General features: G+C 42.8%; 1 long non-coding RNA gene across 1 annotated transcript; it reads left to right on the top strand.

Moving 5' to 3' along the window:
• The first annotated feature begins 1,519 nt into the window (after positions 1-1,519).
• On the top strand, positions 1,520-2,836 carry LOC132890097 (uncharacterized). The gene is made up of 3 exons (XR_009655153.1): positions 1,520-1,668; positions 2,181-2,445; positions 2,785-2,836. It is a non-coding gene; the product is annotated as an uncharacterized LOC132890097 (long non-coding RNA).
• The last annotated feature ends 18,772 nt before the right edge of the window (positions 2,837-21,608 follow it).

The raw sequence follows: 21,608 nt of genomic DNA, 5'->3' as shown, positions 1-21,608 counted from the left end.
ACAGAGGGGAGGGGGAGGTACTGCATGAGGCAGGGCCCTGGGCCCTGACGCCCCATACACCGACACCAGCCCCCCATAACCTCCGCACAACACGCCCTACCTATCCTATATATGACTGTATATGACAAGAATGTGTGCCTTCTCTAAAATGTACTGCATTAAAAGAAGAGGGCATGCAGGGTGAAAACCTGCCCAGATCTCCACCTACACGCCCCCCATACCCTATGTAATCAAAGATATAAGCCTCCTCTAAGATGTATTTGCATTAAAAGAGGCAAGGAGTGCAGCGAAGCACCTGCAGAGGTTTCCCACATGCACTCCTCCCCTGCCCTAGTCTATCATGTTGTTCTTATTGAAGGTGGACAAATGGTGTGTGCTTCCTAATGTGTAGAGCATTTAAAAGAGGATAAGGCATGCTGTGCAATACCAAGAGTAGGCAGATATCAGAGTGCATGTGTGGGGTGGGCGGGGCACCGAGAAAACCTCGGGACCCTGACCCGGAGGGGAACCCTGACCCATCAACCCTCCCAATGGCACCAATCAACGCCAGTCCCACCTGACAGCCAGACAGGATGGGGCCGACCACGCCATCCCAGAAGCCCAGGTATAACAAGAGTAGATGAAGTGGGGGACGGAAGACGGTAGCAGAGGGAGGGAGGGAGTGGTGGGAAAAATTAATAAATGAAGTACATAAACAAATAGAGATAAGAGATTCCAGCTTCCATCCTCCCTTCCCTAATATGTATGGCTAAGTATTAACGATTATGGAAGGATATCCCAGATAGCAGAGGGACGTTGAAACGGCGCCGATTCTTGGTCAGAATGGTCGGTTTCCGTCGTAAGTCAGAAAATCAACGCTGAAACGGCGCCGTGAAACGTCGATTTCTCCGCCGTCGGAGAAAGTCGATTTATCACTGTTGAATCACTGTGGGTAAAGGTTGATCTGTCGACCGTCAGAGAAGGTCGAATATACGATGTTGAACCATCGTCACTTTTGCCGGCCAGTTTTCAACATTGGTAGGATGAGCAACTAATTGTTCAGAATATAAATTCTGGCCCGTAGCCAGGGGGGATCGGAGGGTTCGTTCGATCCCCCCGACACACACGCCCCTCAAGATTACTCAAGATTTATTCATTTGTTCATGTCCGATGAATATACATTGATTCACATTTAAATTTACAATATCAAATCCAGACTAATCAAAAAAGAAAAGTAGACTAAGTGAGGACGAGTTAGAAAAACGGGTTCATTTCTCCTATGTTTATGTTTACACGTTTTGTTCAGACTGCTTTACACCCCAATCCAGTGGGTGGCGGTAATGCCCCCATTAGACCCCTTTCACTGACGTCACCTGAAACCGGAAGTAAACAAACCCTGTGCCATATTGGAAGACCAACAAACTCGTGATTAGGGGGAAATAACGGCAGCGTGCGGTATGTGAACCCACGAGGCACTTGGTTCGTCAAAAACCTACAATGGTAAACTTTTGTGCTGTGTTAGGGTGTTTTAACAAAGCTGATGGGAAAGGTGAAAAGAAGTCTTTCTACAGAATACCAGCTGTGATTGAGACACAAGCAAACCAAGGAGCTTTCTGCCAGGAGACAGAGAGAGGATTTAGCTGCTTTATGCAGAGCGGATCTGAATACTTCAAGTCTATTTTGTTACTGGTAAGTCACTAGGCTAGAGTGTTGTAGAACATTTTTTTAAATGTCTAAATTAGAAGATTTGAAGTGTGCTCGTGTATTTGGGGGGTACGGGAGTAGGGGGCCAGATGAAGTCCACCTTTGGGGAAAAAAGATCCCCCCCCCCCCCCCCCCCCCCCCCCCCCCAATGCTGGCTACGGGCCTGAAATTGCCACTGTTTGTTTTATCCTGCTTACACATAGATACGAGTAAATGATATAAGTATAAGTGATAATGATAAGTAAATGATAAAAAAAGAACAAAAACCAGTTTACTTTCTTAACTCAGCAATGGATTTGACCTTCTATCTTTGAAAGTTTTTTTGCAAATAACTTAACATTTCCAAGATGATCATAAATTAATTCTAAGAAGATTGAAAGTGTTACAAAACCTGCATCTTATACCTAACTGGTGGGAATGGTGGTGTTACAACTTATCCTGGTGTTACTTTCATACCTGGTGTCTCTCATCTCTGCTGTATTGACTTTCATTTCAAGGCATGATATAAAAAAGGGCCAGTACGTATACGTAGCGATATGTCGTTGGATGTCCCACGCTGTCCCATAATGCAGTGCGATTACCACTGCTGTTTACTGGATGACGTCATTTTCGTTATATACCTGGGTGCACGTGAAACTCCCACACCACTCGGTTGGATCGCGACTCTCTTGTGGATCGGCCTGCTGTTACGCTTGGACCATTGAAACAACATTGAGAAAAACACTGGACCACGCTACATTTTCATTCATCCCTGGACATCTGGTACGTACCATTATTCAGTCACTATTAATAAAGGGAATTTCGAATACAGTTTCAAGCAGTTTAAGAAGTTATGATGAACTTCAGTCATATCACGCATTGGAGAAATTTCCCTCAACTAGTATCCATTTGAAACAACAACAATGCAGATGCATTATTCAATCGAAAAACGAGTCGAAGTAGTTGTGTTGTTGGAGTGAAAAACTTAGCGTTGGTGTGAAAACTTAGCGTTTAAATCGAGCATGTAGGCCTAGGTCGCATGTCGTTTTGAGCTGACCTGTTCTTTTGTGTAGCCTCATTATTGTCTCATTATTGTCTTCATGCTACATTTTATTCTATCAGGTGTCTACCTTAGCCCTTTGTGGAGGAACCGACGTAGGGGTCACAGTGAGGTGGATGCTGCGTAGCCTCCTGGTCAACAGCTTGGCCAGCCAATTTAACTGGGCTGGAAAGGGGGAAAAAACTGCGTTTAAGGACACCAAGATCCATGATGTCCTGTTTGGTAGATTATGCATGTGCACAAAGCTGTAAAAGAGGGTAAAATAGTAAGCTGTCGCAAGTACTTGCACACTACTTCTAAACGTTCTTTGATAACTCCTTCACTAACTGTAACATTACGATTATAACGACAACGACAAACATATTGTGAAAGATGCAAAAGATTAAAAAGGATTAAGAAACTCACCAGGCGCCTTACTCAGAAAAAGCAGGTGTGCAGGCAAGTCCAGGGAGGCTGACTGAGTGACGAACGGTCCGGTAGTGGCATTTCTATTTCCGCTTTGTGTCAATGGGGAAATTAAAATGTTTTTTTTTTATTTTTTTTATCCCGTTTAAATTGTCACAAGATTCACATCTATGGTTTCTGATTTTTACATATATTTTCTGTACTAGTACCATTACTTGCCACCTACCACTAGAGTGTGACGTGCATAGTCTTAACAACTCAAACTTTAACAATTATCACCATGCAAAGTCTCAATGTTGTTTTGTTCTTTTTCTTTCAGATGCTCTACAAAAGCAGCTGCCAGGGAGCACACACGCTACTTTTAGTGACGCAATCAAGAAGTGGCTTAAGTATGCACCAGAGAGAGAGGGAGGGATGAGGAGACGTGAGGTAGGGTGGCATTTAGAAACCCATAGCCTACTGCTGACTTTCTTTATCAATGCTGCATCAAATTAATTTTGGTTATGTTTTTCTGTTTCCCTGTACAGGTGTCTACGCCGCAGGAGGAATAGGCCACAATTATAAATTATAAATAAATCATAAAATGTTTCTAAGAACTTGTTCAAGTGTATTCTGTTCCTTATAAATGTTAAAAGTTATGCCTCATTAGATAGCTTGACAAACATTAGGAGAGGTGCATTGTTGCATGCATTTTTATATCCTGTTGTACATAAAACAGGACGTAGCCTATGCACATTGATATAAATTTTCACTTTCATGGTTGAAGTATGCATGTGTGTGTTCATCCTAGGCAAGAGCCCCGATGCTTTATTGTTAGCTAGTTTAATTTAGCCTGTTTTGCTTAATTTGTAGCCTTCCTGTTGTACATAAAACAGGAAGTAAAGTTGGATGAATCATCGCCGAAAATTAAACTATAAATTGACTGAAATCCGTAGTTGAATAAAGGGTGAAAGGGGGTCTATTCTCTGTCGGCCACCATCCACTTTTCAACGTTGTTTCAACGCAAACTCGTATGAGCAAAGCGGTGTTGAATCAACGCCGGTGATCCACGATGATTTGACGGCGTATGGTCGAAGAACATGCCGATGATTCCCCGTCGAATCAACGCCCTTTTGCTATCTGGGATTTGAGTGTGGCGTTGGGACTGAATCTCAGGCACAGAGGGCCAGGTCAAGTCTGTAAAAAGGTGAGGTAAGATGACCAAGGGGAGTGTGTATTCTGAGTATGGAGTAAGTTGGGAGAGGTATGATTGTCCAATGATATATAATCTGCTAGCAGGTTTTTCCAATGGGTAATGTGGATTGAGTTCTTTGAGTTCCAGTTCATGAGGATTGTTTTCTTGGCAATAGTTAGTGCTACTAGAAGAAATTTATTGTCTGTGGTGTTAAGGTTGGTTGAAGATGTATCTCCTAGTATGCAGAGGGAAGGAGTTGCTGGGATGTGATGGCCAAGGATAGAGGTGAGTGAGTCTGTGACTTTTATCCAGAACCTATGGATTGGGGTGCAATGCCAGACAGTGTGGATGTATGTATCCGGGGTGTTTAGCATGCAGTGGGAACACGTGTCGGAGCCAAACCCCATTCTTGCCAGTTTCTGTGCAGTGTAGTGAAATCTATGGAGTACTTTGTACTGTATTAGTTGAAGATTGGCATTTTTAGTCATTAGATAGATATTTTTGCAGATTTGGGTCCAGAAGCCGGCATCAGGAGTAATGGACAGGTCTGATTCCCAATTGTGGTATGGAAGGCTTAAAGTTTTTTTGGATTGTGATATAATTTTGTATATTTTGGAAAGGATTTTTTGAGGGGAAGGTATGTTAATCAGTTCCAAGATTTGTGGGGGGATGTCTAAATTAGGTATCTGAATATTCCATTTTGCTTGAATAGTTGATTTAATTTGAAGATACTGTAAGAAGTGTTTACCCTCAATGCCATGCTTCTGGACCAAATAGGGAAAAGAGACCAGTCTATTGTCTTGGATGATATGATGAAGATGAGTGATACCCTTGCCTATCCATGTGAGAAAGTTGAGTGTTTTTTTATTGATGGTGAAATCAGGATTATTCCAGATAGGGGTGTGATTTGATAGTGTCAGAGGCGAATTAGTAAGGTCGTAAAACTTCCACCAAGCTGTCAGGCTTGATGCTATGGTTGGAGCTTTGAAAGATGGATGCTTTTTGACTGACTGGCTGCAGAAAGGTAAGTCTGAGATCTGAATATCCTTGCAAATGGTTTGTTCTAGGTCTAACCAGGTGAATTCAAGTGAAGTGGGATGTATCCATTTGTAAATGTATTGAAGCTGGTTGGCCAGTGCATAATGGTAGAAGTGTGGCGCTTCTAGACCACCTAGTATTTTAGGTTTTTGAAGTGTGGTCAGTTTGATTCTTGGTGTCTTGTTTTTCCAATAGAATTTGATGATTGTAGAGTCTAGTGATTTAAACCAGGATTGGGTAGGCTGAATAGGAATCATTGAAAGTAAATAGTTAACTTTGGGTAAAACTGTCATTTTGATAACTGATATCCTGCCCATGATGGATAGTGGAAGGTTCATCCAGCGCTGGAGGTCATCAGTTATTGAATTGAGTAGGGGGGTGAAATTTAGACCAAACAAGTCTGACAGCTTGGGGGAAACCCTTATCCCCAGGTATGTGATATGATTGGTGCATAGGGGAATAGGTGATGAGTGGGCCGACACATCCCAGCTGTTGGAATGTAATGGGAGGATTGCAGATTTGTTCCAGTTGATAGAATATTCAGAAATGTTGGAGAATGTGTTGATCAGTTCAATAGTTTCATGTACAGATGTTGGGGGATTTTGTAAGAAAAGTAAGATATCATCAGCATAGAGACTGATTTTGTGATGTAAATTTGGAGTTTGAACTCCCTTGATGAGGGAGTTCTGTCGGATGGCGGCGGCTAAAGGTTCAATGAAGATGGTAAATAGTGAAGGAGAGAGTGGGCATCCTTGTCTAGTCCCCCGGTGCAAAGTGAAACTACGTGATGTTAGTCCATTGGTGATTACTGTGGCTGAAGGTGATGTGTATAGAATTTTGATCCAATTAATGAAGGATTCCCCAAAACCAAACCTCCCTAATGTGGAGAACAGGAAATTCCAGTTGACCCTGTCAAATGCTTTTTCTGCGTCTAGAGTTGCTATGATGGTATTTTCTTGTATGGTTGAGGAGTAGTGTATAATATTAAATAATCTGCGAGCATTGGAGGTTGAGATTCTACCCTTGATAAAACCAGTTTGGTCCGGATGGATAATGGATGGGGTGACCTAACCTACGTGCTAAAGCTTTGGTGATTATTTTATTGTCAACGTTGAGAAGAGAAATTGGTCGATAGCTAGATGGAATTGTTGGGTCCTTATTGGGCTTGAGGAGGAGTGAAATTGTTGCTGAGGTAGTGCTAGCTGGTAGTTTTGAATTTTCTTTTGATTCATTGATCATCCTGACGAATAGTGGAGCCAAAATGGACCAGAATTGTTTGTAGAACTCAGCGGGGAATCCATCCGGTCCTGGTGCTTTATTGTTAGGCATGCGTTTCAGAGCTGAAAACAGTTCCTCTTGAATAATAGGTGATTCCAGTTTATTTATTTGGGTTTCGGTTAGTTGTGGTAAATTGATATTATTGAGGAATGAGTCAATGGATTCCTGGTTGGGGTTTATTTCAGAAGAATATAGTTTGTTGTAGAAATTGTAGAAAACTTGGTTAATTTCTTCAGGTGAGCTGGTTAGCTTCCCCGCTGAGTTCTTTATGGCTGAAATTGTTGCTTTTTCTTTGTTGCGTCTGATTTGATTTGCTAAATATTTACCTGATTTATTGCTGTGATGAAAAGATTCTTGCCTTAATTGATGGATCATAAATTGGATGTGTTTACTAAGTATTTCATCTAGTTTGGATTTGCACTTTCTTAATTCATTTTGTGTTTCTTGAGATGGGTGGGTCGCGTTAATTTCTTCCAGTTGCTTAATTTTATGGTTTAGTTCAGCTTCCTGTTCTTTTTCTGTCCTTTTGTTGTGTACTGAAAATGAGATTATTCTGCCTCTAAGCACTGCCTTTCCTGTCTCCCACAAAAGGGAAGGAGATGATCCAGGGGAATCGTTCATTTCTAGAAAGCATGCCCGCTCTCTCCTAATAAAACTGTTAAATTTAGGGTCTTGTAAAAGGGATGTGTTCAGGCGCCATCTGTTACTAGATGACTGTAGAGAGGTTCTATTCCATTTTATTGTTACAGGGGCATGATCACTGATGACTATGGGGTGTATTGTGGATTCAACGATATTTGACATAATGGAGTTGCTAGTTAGGAAGAAATCAATGCGGGAGTAAGAATGGTGGACTGGTGAGAAAAAAGAGTAGTCAGTGGAGTCTGGATGCTGAAGCCGCCAACTATTGACAAGACCAAAATCGCTCATGAACTGTTTTATTGTTTTTGTGGATTGCCAGATACGTTTGTTTTGGGAGTGATCAGATTTGTCTATTGTGGGGTCTAAAACTGTATTGAAGTCACCTGCAAGTATGATAGGACAGTCGGAGAGATTGGAGAGTGAAGAAAAAACTTCTGAAAGAAAGCAGAATCATCTGTGTTGGGTCCGTAAACATTGGCTATTGTAATAGGGGCACTGTTAATTGAGATGTTTATAATGATAAAACGTCCTTCTGTGTCTGTGATAGTGGTATTATGAGTAAATGAGATTTTTTTATTAATCAAAATACAAACTCCCCTCTGTTTTGAGTTGTAATGTGCTGAATATAGGTGACTGAATTGTGCCGATTTGATGCGGGTGTAATCTAAATCTGAGAGGTGAGTTTCTTGTAGGAGGCATATGTCAGCTTGTAGTTTTTCCAAATGGTTTAGGACTTTGACCCTCTTTGCCTGAGACCCAATCCCACGAATATTCCAAGTCAAGATTGTAAGTGGTGCCATGTTATGGTCTTGAAGATAAAAATGTGAGATGAGAGGTGGAGCTGTGAGTGTGTGAGGGTGTATGTGCAGGCCTTGATACGAGCTAAGGAGGAGAGGTGGAGGGAGAGGGGTAGGTGTGTATTACCGAAAGTATATGGGTTGTAAGGGGGAGGAGGAGGGAGAAAGGTAGAAAATATGAATGAAATAGAAGTCATTTTCTGTTTAGCATTATAGACATAAGAATCACAGTATTGGTTAAGCCTAAATGCATAATAGACATAAATAGACAAGACATACATGTAGCTAACACATATAAACAAATAACATTAAGCAAAGTGATCAAAAAAGAGATGGAGAGAAAAGAGATGGAGTGAGCTTGAGGAAGAGAGAGAAAGAGGCAGAAGGCAATTATAGGCAATAATATTATTAACGTTAGCATCGGTAAGCAGCAGTATGTAAGCAGGAGGGGTGAGTGAATTGAATCAAAATGGATAATGGCGAGTGAGCTGCTATAGCCAGGTAGTGATATTACGGTCGCGGTAGATTGTTCCATTAACATACAGTTTATCGACAGACAGTGTGGCGCGTTTGCCCTCTTGCCTGAGTTGTTTCATTATGGGCAAGAGGGCTCTTCTTCGTTCCTGGATTTCTTTGGGGAATTGATCGTTTAGTCCGAATGATGTGCCTTTCAATTCCTTTCCTCTGCTTTTAACCAGTTCTTTGTGTTTATAATGTTCAAATTTGGCTATTATTGGAGGTGGTTTCTTACTGTCTTTGGAGTTCAGACGGTGGACACGGTGGAAAGTGATCCTGTTAACTGTCTCCGGTGGAATTTTTAGGGATGATTGCAAAAAGTCTTGGATTGCTTTCTCTGGGTTGTCGGGAGTGGCTGTTGGTAGTGGTATTCCTGAAAAAATAAGGTTGTCACGCATGCTACGGCACTGTAGGTCTAATATTTGTTCTTTCATGATTTTGTTTTCGTTGGTTAGATGGGTTATTTGGGTGGATAGATTGGTGACGTTTCTTTTGAGTTTGCTGTTTTCTAGTACAAGTGTGTCGATCTGTGACTGAGAGTATTCTAGACTTGCTTTTAGGTCTTTAATATCTGCGTGGAGTTCAAGAATTTTAAGTTTGTTGTTGATGGATTCCAGTAGACTGGCCTCGATGGATGTGTAGATAGCTGTAGTATTGCTGTTGGTGGTAGCGTGTTGCTCCGTGTCTGAGTCTGTCTCGGTAGACCAGTCGCGTGTTGGACGTTTCTTGGTCGGTTCAGATGTCATGTTGCCCGGAATGAAGAAGTGGCCGTCGGAGAAGGTAGGTAGACAGTTTGGTTCTTGTTGAGATGTTATATCCAGTTTATGCGGAAGGAATTGGATTGAAAGTATTTCTGTAGTCCTGTGTTTACAAACAGTATTCAGTGCGCTGCCATGTTGGATCTCACCCGGAGTCTCGCGATAGTCTCAGTGCGTCATCACTCCTCCTTATAAGCTTATAAGGGGGGTCCTTATAAGCTCCTTTGGAAGTTGTGTACACCAAGTCCAGTAAGTTGTCACCTCTTGTTGGAAAGTCCACATGCTGATGTAATTTGGGCAGTAAAACCTTTAAATCTGCATGATTGAAGTCACCTGCTGTGATGAGGAATCCGTCTGGGTGTGCTATCTGTTGTTCACTGATGGCCTGGTAGAGTTCACGGAGTGCCTCACTCCTAATGGTGTTAGCGGTGGGAGGGATGTAAACAGCGACGAGCAGAATCGATGTAAACTCCCTCGGTAGGTAGAAGGGTCGGCATTTGATGATAAACTCTGCCAGTGGAGAACAGTGTTTGTGCACAACAGTAGCATTTCAGCACCAAACAAGCATTGCTGATGTAAACACATTCCCCCACCACGAGTCTTGCCTCCTTCCATAAAGGCTCGGTCAGTGCTGTAGCATGTTACCCCAGCTAGCTGGATAGCAGAGTCCAGGATGTTATTCAGCTAGGATTCCGTAAAGATGAAAACACAGCAATCGCTCACATCACATAGCACAGATCTCATGAGTTCTATATGATCCATTTTGTTGTCTAGTGAGCATACATTGGCCAAAACGAGGGATGGTATCGTGGGTCTGTGCAGGCTAGTGGCTAGCCTAGCCCGGATACCTCCACGCTTGCCACGCTTCTGTTTCCTCTCACACCGCTTCCGGCGCCTCCTCTCTGGGTGAGACACAGCAGGTGAGTCCGGTAATGTAGTCCGGCGGAGAAGACCCAGGCCTCGAAGTTCCTCAATGACTTTCTGGTCCAAGACAAGATGTTTGGTCATATTTCCTCTAGCTAGAAGGCAGTGGCGACAATATCTTGTGACCGACATTGTCAGTGCACTACTCACATATGTACTTAGACATAAAGCACACAGACATACACTAGAACACGCACTTTTAGACACTAAATGCAGAGAGGGAGGGGCCGTTGTATCCGTACACACCGCCATCTTTGGGGGGAGGGGGGGGGGGAGTCTGACTGCACATCGTGAACAATGCAAGTTAAATACCTTTAACTATGACCCATAACTGCACAATGTAATAATGTACAATGTAAAAATAACAGTGAAATTAAGATTTAAATTAAGCATAATTGAAATTATCAATATATAGAGTTAATGTGCCTTTTAAATAAAATCAGGAAAAAAGTGTTGCCAGGCAAAACAAACCTCACCTGGTAACATTTATGATGAATATGAAGGAAGAGATCATGAAAAAAAACAAATTTTGACCTTCTTGACCTTGATTTTGGCCTTGTGTGTGAACATACTTGGCCAATAAACATGGTTCTGATTCTGATTCTCTGCTGCTCTCAGCCAATCAGAACACACCATACTGCACGATTGTTACACTCTTACGTCATGAGGACATAGTGGCTACCACCTCTATATGAGGCAGTAGCCACAAAAACCTTGACCAGATGACCCTCAAAATTGTGGAGGTTCTACTTGAGACCAATGCCCATCTATCCTGAAAGTTTCATGAAGATTGGTCCAGCCGTTTCCCTGTAACATTTAAAAAATAAACAAAAAAACCCCCCACAAAGAATCAAACAAAGAAACGCGACCAAAAACAATACCTTGCCCACTGGTGGACTCTGTCCCAGGTGAGGTAAAAATTCAAACAACATTGCTATGAACGGCTTGAAGGGCATGAGGCACCCAGAAGCATTGCCTCTTCTCAGTATCTCTGCACATATTGAGAGAGAACTCTTCCAAGTTATCTCCCAAGTCAGGATTCTGAAAGAAATCCTGACTGATCAAGACACGTTTATGTCATGTACACTATGCTAACTATATGAATTATTGGGGATTAAGTCGTTTTGTGCCAGTGTTTACCATCCACAAACAGATGGGCTGGTCAAGTGATTTAAACAAATGTTTAAAAACATGATTCATGAGTTCATTTCACAGGGATGCTAGAAACTGGAATAAGTGGCTAGAACCTCTTGTTTGCAGTGCAGGAGGTCCCACAAACCTCCAACGGGTTTTCCCCATTTGAATTGCTGTATGGGTGCAAGCCCCATGGTGTCTTAAATGTCATTAAAGAAAACTGGGAGGAGAGACCTCAACAAAGCAAAAATGAAATTCAGTATGTTCTTGACCTGAGAGCAAAACTCCATGCACTGAGTCACATAACCCAGGAGAATTTACTACAAGCGCAAGAACGTCAATACCACCTGTACAACAGAGGGGAAACGGCTAGGATCTCACCGGAGCTTTTTTGTTTTATTTTATTTCTTTTTCTATTTTTTTTCTGTGTGTTTGTGTAGTTTGATGTTTGAGTGTTTTCTCCACTGGTGGTGGTGTAGCTCCGGACCTAGTTTTGGGCGTCGGTTCCCTCCAGGACTTGGTTCACCGTGGGCGATGCCTGTGCTCCCAGCTGTGGACTGCAGTGAGCTCGTTGCTCATTTTACATCATGGTTGTCCAGTGCTCTGTGCTTTAATGCTTGGCGTGATGTTCCGAGCAATGTTGCTTGGTGGTGTCGCGGCGGTGTCGCGGCAGTTTGGGACACACCAGCGCTTTGCGTGGCAGAGCTTCTCTGGTCGCTTTGTGGATCCATGGCGTGATGTTCTGAGTGATGTTGCTGACAGCGTCGCGGCGGCGGTGCTGGAGATGTGGGACTTGTTTTCGTGCACCTTTTGGTGGGACTGTGGCTGCTACACCACGGGAATTACATCCTGACCCCTACTTGGTGGACTTTTTACTTTTTATTTATTTTTTTCTTCTTATTATTTTTTTCTTTCTTTGTCTACTATTGTAAAGTGTCCTTGGGTTTCTTGAAAGGTGCTATATAAATTTAACTTATTATTATTATTATTATTATTATTATTATAGGAGAATTTGCACTGGGATATAAAGTGCTCATTTTACTGTCCATGTTGAGCTCAGAATTACTTGTCAAGTGGCAAGGGCCCTTTGAGGTCACACAGCGAATAGGGGAAGTTGACTGGGAGGTCAGGTGCACAGATGGGGGCAATGCATGTCAAATTTGCCACCTCAAATCTCCTGAAACTGTGGAGAGAGGAGATTCCTGTGGCTCTGGCAATGATAGCTCCTCAGAGGGTAGACCTGGAACCAGAGGCAAGTCCAAAAGGTGCAGCATAACAGGGAGGGAAAGTAATCTCATTGCCCCCATTGGATGCGTTCCAACCTCTATGGCAAAATGAATGGGAATATCTTTTCAAAAAATTACATTTCGGGTTACACTTCAAAGTTAAGACAATGGCTTCCATATGTTGTGCATGTCGGGCAGCTCTATCGATCCTGGTGATCATACTTTATTTTTTCCACCGATTTGAATTGTTTTGAATGTTTTTTAATAAGCTGATCAAAGACTACACGGACCCGACGTCGCGTATGTGACGTGACCGCAAGTCTAGCGCCTTTCCAAATCTGTAGCAGGTAGCGGCCGGTGAGTAGCCTACATCAACATGCCGATTTGTGCAGCGTGGTTGGCAGAGTATTTCTGTACCAATAAGAAATGCATCCCTCATGGGGATAACCATTACAGATCAGGGCATGTAGTCAACTGCCACTATTCACAGGGAGAGCTGTTAGCACTCGTAAGGGCTAGTATGAAGAACAAAACTTATCAAGTCTACTGCTGACGTAATATGAGTGACTCTGACTAGACAGTTTGGTTGTAGTCCATTTCTGACAGGTTAGGTGCAATTTCAAGCTTTTAAAAGACAGCAAAATTTCACCTGATACTTTCACAGTTAGTAGATAATCCCAACATATACAACATATTTTTTGGGGGTGTACAAGTTCCACGTCATAACTTCGAGGATTTTTTTTTAAAAATCAGGTCTATGGGATTTTCAATAGTATGGCTCTCGGCTTAGGAACGCTACCACTAGGATTGCTGTGTTTCACTTTCCCTCCCTATTCATTCCAGTCCCCTGTAGAGACCACCTCTCACTGTCCCAGAGAACACAGGTTAGCAAGTTGCAGGAAGAATTTTGCGATGTGTTGTCACCCCTCCCACTGGTCACACTGACCTCATAAAGCACCACATGGAGACTCCTGCAGGCATGGTGGTGCAGTGCAGCTGCCCGCATCAACTCCCCAAGCACAATAAAAACATGGTTCAGGATGAACTGAAGGTGAAGCTTGACATTGGTGTAATTGCAGTGACTGGAGCAGCCTGGTGGTCTTAGTTCCCAAGACTGACAGGACAGTCTGGTTCTGTGTGGACTATAGGAACGTCAACATGGTGTCTGACACATATCCAATGCTTTGCACTGACGAACTGCTCAATCAGTTAGGCGCAGCTCACTTTTATTCAACACTGGATTTAAAAAAAGGAATATTTGCAAATCTCCCTGACTCCATTATCCTGGGGAAAAAAATGGCCTTTTCCACTCTGGTTTACACCAATTTGTCACCCTTCCATTTGGGTTGTTTGGGGGCCCAGCAATGCTTCAGCATCTCATGGGCTGAATCCTCCGTCCCCACAATGTGTATGCCACTGCCTATTTAGATGACATCATTATTTATAGTAATGGTTGGCAGAAGCATTTACAACATCTAAGGGCTGTCCTGAGGTCGCTGAGGCATGTGGGGTTCACGGCAAACCCGAAAAAGTGTGCAATTGGACAGGTGGAAGTACAGTATCTGGGCTTTCACTTGGGGCATGGGCAGGTGCATTCCCAAATTGATAAGACTGCAGCAGTTGCAGCTTGCCCAAGGCCTAAGACCAAAAAGGGGGTGAGGCAGTTCCTGGGGCTGGCTGGCTATTATAGGCAGTTTGTACCTAACTTTTCAGATATCAGCAGACTGCTGACTGACCCCACTAAAAAGGTGGCACCAGATGCCGCCCAGTGAATGGAGTCGTGCAAATACTGTAGGCTTTTTTGCACAGGTTAAAGCAATTTTTTTTTTTTTTTGTGGTGGGGACCCACTGTTGCATTCTCCTGATTTTTCTCTCCCTTTTGTTTTGAAAACTGAAGCATCAGACAGATGGCTGGGGCAGTTTTGTCCCAGGCGGTGGAGGGAGAGGAGTGCCTGGTGCTGTACATCAGTTGCAAGCTCTTGATATGAGTGTCTAAGTACAACACCATTGAAAAGGAATGTTTGGCCATCAAGTGGGCAGTCCTCACTCCAGTGTTTCCCCCAGCACTTTCCAGGCAAGGCGGCCGCCCTGGGTAACTCGACCGCCCGCCCTAGCAAGGTTCCAAGAAAAAAAAAAATGCGTCCAAAAAAAAAAACAAAAAACCGAAGTGGTAATGCATTTCAGCGCAGGGACTGACAGCTAGACTAAACTGCGGCACCTAGTGGTTGGATATATTACTACGCCATATGTCCTCGAGGCCATATTTACAAACATTTTAATTTTAAATTCAACGGTTCAGCTGGAAAGTCGAGACGTTGCCATTATCGTCGGTGGAATAAGAAAGCAAGTTGTATTTGTAACTGCTCATCTAAACGGTGCATTTGCACTGTTACAGTGAAATTTAATTTTCATGTACTAATATAAGATAATATAATAATATAATTATATAGCCTAATGCTATATAATGTTCATGTGCTAATATAAGTAGGCCTAATATAAATGTATTAAGGTAGGCAATATAAATTATGGCTGTAGGCTACATTCGTGGGACCCTTCCGTTATTTTTGTTGGTCCACCCAGCGAGATTACTCTCGTTGGGTCCACCGGAGGAAAACAGGGAATGGTCACGCAACTTTTTTTGTGGAAGGAAGGGGCAGCTATTTAGTCTGGATGTTATGAGAGAGGGTCATGCATTTTCCTCCTCAACAAAAGGGGAGGGTAATCATAGGCTAGATGGCAAAGCCATACATTTTTCGCCGTTGCACACCAACATTCCTCTGATGGGCCGTAAATAAATTATAATAGTTTAAAAAAAAACCGATCTGTCCCAATGATTGCATGATTGACGCTAACTTGTTGCTTCCTTTCTTGCGTGCAGTAAATGGCAGGGAAACAACAAAAAATATCGGGCTTCTTTCAGCCGAGGAGTCGCTCGACTTCACCCACTCAATCGGACTGTGCTCAGTCACCACTGGAGTCCCAGCCCCAAGCATCAAAGCACCCCCCCCCGGACCACTATCCGTGCCGCGCGTGATGCCCACCGAAGACTCACCACCTTGACTAAGCAATTTTCTGCGGGAAACACTGCACTCTCCAGTACTACCTGCCATGGCACCCTTTCACTCTCCGTTCCGACCGTGCCCCACTCCAATGGCTCCACCACATGAAGGATGCTAATATGTGAATCATTTGTTGATATCTGGCCCTTCAGCCCTTTAATTTTAAGGTGGTCCAGATTAGAGGTCTGCGCGGGTCGGATTTTTCAGTCCCGCTCCCGCCCGCATTGTGCAGTCCCACTCCCGCCCGCGCCCGCATTGTGCAGTCCCACTCCCGCCCATGCCCGCAAAGAATTATGATTTTTCAGTCCCGCTCCTGCCCGCGCCCACAAAGAATTATGATTTTCAGTCCCGCTCCCGCCCGTGCCCGCCCGCGCCTGCCATATTTTGTCCCGCTCCCGCCCGCAAATCCCGCATGATGCAGACGTTCGCGTTATTTCTCAGGAAAGTTCTTGTCTTGACACAGCGTGATGGTGCCCCGCCCCCTACTTTGAGTGGATTTGAGCATAAATATCTACACCTCACGTTCACATTTGTTATTATTTACCTTGTTTCTGAATTCAGCATGTAGTGTCTCTAATAATAATAATTAGTGCTGTCAAGCGATTAAAATATTTAATCGTGAATCACACATTTTTGTCACATAAGAAACCATTGTAATTCTCTGATCAGCATAAAAAAGTGAATGGGCTTGCTTTGTACCATGAGTGAAGTGATTTACTGCTTGAGTTAGTCTACAACTCTAATCAGAGAGACAGGTTACACAGTGACGGTAGGCTTGACTCAATGCTATCCCAGAAATCCTTCCTGTAATATGCAAATTTGGCCGCCTCTGATTGGACAGCCAAATTTGTATATTACAGGAAGGATTTCTGGGATAGCATTGAGTCAAGCCTACCGTCACTGTGTAACCTGTTTAAAACATGTTTTTAGTTAGCGGGACTGCAGCTTATCACCGCTCCCACCCGCGCCTGCATATGTGCACTCCCTCTCCCACCCGCGCCTGCATATGTGCACTTCTGGTCCCGCCCGCACCCGCAATGAGCTTTCAAAATTTGTCCCGCACCGCACTGATTTGCGGCGGGTCCCGCGAGTCCCGCAGGACTCCCGCGGGAGTGCAGGGTTCTAGTCCAGATACCAACAAGTGAGCCGCACGTTGGCATCCTTCATGCAGTGGAGTCACTGGAGTGGGGCATGGTCAGAACAAAAGGTGAAAGGGTGCCCTAACAGGTAGTAGTGGAGATTGAGGCCTGCCCACTTGATGACCAAACATTTCTTGTTGTAGTCAAAAAACATATAGCCAGTAATGAGAGAGAGATATATATGTGTTCTCCAATGTGTGTGTTGTGTGTCGATACCTATAGGAAGTCACTGAAAAGTGAAAAAGGGTACAAAATAAAACGAACCATGAACTGTCTCCAAATTCCTCATTGCCCCAACATAAAAAAAAATAAATAAAAATTACACACTCATTAAAGCATACTGACAGACAGCTACCTTGAATGGCCAAAGAGAGATGTTGATAGGCAATGAGAATTTCTGGATATGAAGTAGTTGTAACAGCTTAGGACATTACCATTTCACACCAGCAGAGGTTGAGTTCTCCCCTAGCAGGGTTCTCACCAGGATTTTTTTTTAGCGTAATGGGTTATGGCGAGGGAGCGTAGCGACCGAGCGGGGGGATGGTGCGGAGATTTTGAAAAATCATGCCCAAAATTGGCCATATTTGACGTTCCTGGAGGGGATAAATTGCATTTTTTATGTTGTATATCCTTGATGGAAAATTGTTACATCTTTGGATCCCATGACTAAAATCATATCATTAACCTCATTCTCACCTGTGAATTTCCAGCCTCTGCTCGTCTTCCTCCATCTCCTCCTCTATCTCCAACAGCGGGCTCTCCCCCACTAGGCCTACCTCCATCCTCTGCCCGTTTATCTGCTACCTCCTTTCCTCTGCCTCCTATGTCCTTTCCTTCATCTCCTCCAACCTCTCTTGTGCCTGTCTCCTTATAGAAATATAACGATGGATGGCATGCAGGCAGATTACCAGTGTGTTAATGTTAGCCACAGTGGGATCCAGTAAATTAGCGCTAATCATCCGATACGTGCGCCCTGTCATATTGCTAAACCTGCTTACAAAGTAGACGTTTTCATTCATCAAAGGGCTTTGGGTTAAGTTTTCAAGCGTGATGGAAAACCTGTAGAAGTGGTGCACTTACATTTCTAACTGTGAAGAAAGAGCGAATGTCTCTTTTTTTGCGAGGGGGTCCGTCATCCATTGTCATTCACCGAAGTCCAGCTCAAGAGAAAGTTATCGCCAGGATCTCTCTCTCTCTCTCTCTCTCTCTCTCTCTCTCGGAACTGATTTCCAGGCATGGGTTTCCTAACAAACGTAGGCTGATTTTGACACCTTGAAAACTGCTCAAGTGCGCAGGAAAAAAAAAACTTTTGGCGATGGTGATGAACAACTGAAAACAACCGTTACGCTATATTAAAAATTTAGCGTAGCGGGGGGAAATTACCGTTGCGGTCTGAAATTTTAGCGTAGCGGGCCGCAACCATATAAAGCGCTGGCGAGAACCCTGCCTAGTAACAATTTTATGTTCCCAGAACGTTCTGGGCACGTACGCCTTTGGTTGCCTATACGGTGCATATATGTTAGGTTTGGTTGCCACGTGGTCCATGGAAAGTTTTTCTGACGTTGCCCAAATGTTTCCTGTTGGTTACAACAACAACAACCTTCCCCTGCCCTTCCCCTAACCTTGCTGGTTGCATGTTTGGTTCCCTGAATGTTAGCCTAACGTCCCCCTGACGTTGTAGAATGTTATGTTTTGGTTAGATTTTGCTTTCAACTAATTAGCAACATCAACACATAACTGCTAGCATATCTACTTGAGAAAACTCAGTGATGAATGAACAGGCAAATTTGGCAGGTCTTGAAAGTTTAATGAGATAAAATATCAATAACAAATTTGAATAAAAAAAATGTTTGAAAATAAAAAATAAAATAGAAAAGTTTCTGAAAGTGTAACAGTGCATTCAATAAAACAATCATATATACTAGTGCATCTCAAAAAATTAGAATATTGTGAAAAAGTTCAATATTTTCCATCAGTTATTTAAGAAAGTGAAAATGTTATATATTATAGACTCATTACACATAAACTAAAATGTTTCAAGCATTTTTCTATTTTAATTTTAATCAGTATGGCATACAGTACAAAAACATAAAAAAAACATCTCAAAATACTAGAATATTTCATTTCGAGTTTGAGTAAAACACTACGAACACAGTGTATCTCTCGGTCTAGTTCAGTACACACAACCACAATCATGGGGAAGACTGCTGACTTGACTGTTGTCCAGAAGATGATCACTGATGCCCTCCACAAGGAGGGTAAGCCACAAAAGGTCATTGCTGAAAAGGGTGGCTGGAAAAGGTGCACAAGCAACAGGGATGGCCGCAGACTTGAGAGGATTGTCAAGAAAAGTTGATTCAAGAACTTGGGAGAGCTTCACAAGGAGTGGACTGAGGCTGGTGTCAGTGTATCAAGACCCATCACGAACAGACATCTTCAAGAAAGGGGATACAACTTTCGCATTCCTAATATCAAGCTACTCCTGAGCCAGAGACAATGTCAGAAGTGTCTTATCTGGGCTAAGGAGAGAAAAAAATGGACTGTTGCTCAGTGGTCCAAAGTCCTCTTTTCAGATAAAAGTACATTTTGCATTTAATTTGTAAATCCCGGTTCTAGAGTCTGGAGGAAGAGTGGAGAGGCACAGAATCCAAGGTGTTTGAAGCCCAGTGTGAAGTTTTTACAGTCTGCACACATGCAAACTCCTCACCTTTCAGCGAAATTCGCCGTTTTGGTCCCAAAATAGGTCACTTGTGTGAATCGTGTAGATCCGAAGAGGGTTTTTTTTGGGGGGGGTAGGCAGGCTGCAACGCTATTGTTGCCAAACATTTCACTTACAAGGTTACAGCCAATCAAGATAAACAGTTACTAACACGCTTCTTTTCCATTGGAGTTCTGATCAGCTGGTGCACAACCCACTGCTGGTTGCCAGTCCTCGCTTACGAATATTCCACAGATTCAGACCGCAAAGTCACCTTTTTATAGAGAGATCTGGCAACCTCATCTCGCGACTGAATCTGAATACCAATGGAACAGTTTCCAGCGCGCTCGGGGGTGAATAACCATGGGCGGATCTACCGGGGTGGCATATGCCACTCTAAAAGAAAGCCTTGCCACCCCTGCTGCTACCCCAGTTGGCAGCGACGAATTCAAAGAAAAATTACGGCCAATTTGACATTTACGTGCACGAATTTCCAATGTCCGACTGTGGCGAATGCAGCACGAGATAACGCCAGAGATTGGTTGTTTTGGAAAATTGAGAGGCGCGAAGCGAGGGAGCCAGGAGTCGCGAGGAAAGGAGACACGGGAGGAAAGGGGTAAAAGCTGATTAACTATCTATCAAAAAATGAAATTATAATGAATGAACAGTGCTAGTATAGTTGCGATGCTGATTTTGAGAGGATAAAAATCAGGTTGGAGAAGGTTATTTAGCTAACTATACATGTAAGGCAAAAAAAAAGTGTGTTTCCGGTAACCCGACCGATCGAGAATTTCCGCGTCGAAATTGCCGACCGTAAAGTTTTTATTACAAATTTCCCTCGATATTTTAGTGTAAGCGGCGTTAGTTTGTCATAATTTTTTGTTTCAACGCATTCAAGTTGTGAAAGAAACGATAAAAAGTAAAATGTTTTGCCACTTCTATCAGCCCTCCTGGCTGTAATGCAAATTGCTTCCTCTTCAGTATACAAGTGCACTTCCATGGCAGGGAAAAACACTACATTTTGCCGCCTATGTAGTCCCCTATTTATACAAATAGGAGTCATTCAGGATTCAGCCATGTTTTTGCTCCGTGTTTTTGCTCGACCCAAGTTCTACAGTAGGTTAGGCGAGGCCGTCTGCTTTTAATGGAAGTAGCCTAGCCTAGGACGTTAAACCATATTTTCACGTTATTTCTTGATAAAGTGTTTTCACATTATCACATGAAAATATCATGAAATTACGTGATATGTTATTACATGATAAATATATTGTAAAAACGTGATAACTCTGTTAACAATATCTTTTCATGTAATTACTTGAGTCTAAGCCTTTTTTTTTTTGAGTGTGGCAGCAATACGCTTCCGCAGATCATAACTCGAACTCTTGCGATATTTTTTTTATTCGTTTAAAGATTTAAAACACTTATTTTATTATGATGTGTGGTATAAAGGATTCTGTGCCAAAATACTATTTTGTAAGATGTTTACTTGTGTTAATTTTTTCGAACAAAATAAAACAAATTAAGAAAAAAAATTTCCTACCTACCGACCTTATTTTAGTATTTCATGTTACCTGAAACACACTTTTTTTTTTTTTTGGCCTAATGTTAGCTAGGTCTGACATTAGTTTTGTGTAAAGTCGGCCACAAAAGTTAATATTGATTCACCGTCTGTCAAGGAAAACATTGCTATTGGCTGAAGCTTATGATTCAAATATTGAGGATCTTAAAGATGAGTTACATCAGACGAGGAGAGTACTAGACAGAAAAAAGGGGGAACAGGAGAGTCCTACCACTCTCATGGAGTTCACTGTTTTTGGACCCATACCAAGATGATGATGTTGTTTTTTTTTTTGAGTTGTTCAGGTTGTGTAAAATAGCGGTTGTCTTGCCTGTGAGCAGTGCATCCTGTGAACGAAGTTTTTCATCTCTCAGGCTCATAAAGACTTATTTGCGGTTGACTATGACAGAAAAGAGACTATCAAGTTTGGCTGTACTCAGCATTGAATCAAAGCGCACAAAAGCATTAGATCTTGATAAATTTGTGAAGCGTTTTGCTGAGCAACATGGAAATCGCTGCATTCAGCTGTTGTAGGCATGA

This window comes from Neoarius graeffei, chromosome 8, assembly GCF_027579695.1.
Source record: "Neoarius graeffei isolate fNeoGra1 chromosome 8, fNeoGra1.pri, whole genome shotgun sequence".
In the NCBI taxonomy this organism is placed as follows: Eukaryota; Metazoa; Chordata; class Actinopteri; order Siluriformes; family Ariidae; genus Neoarius; species Neoarius graeffei.
This window is presented reverse-complemented; position numbering and strand designations above follow the sequence as displayed.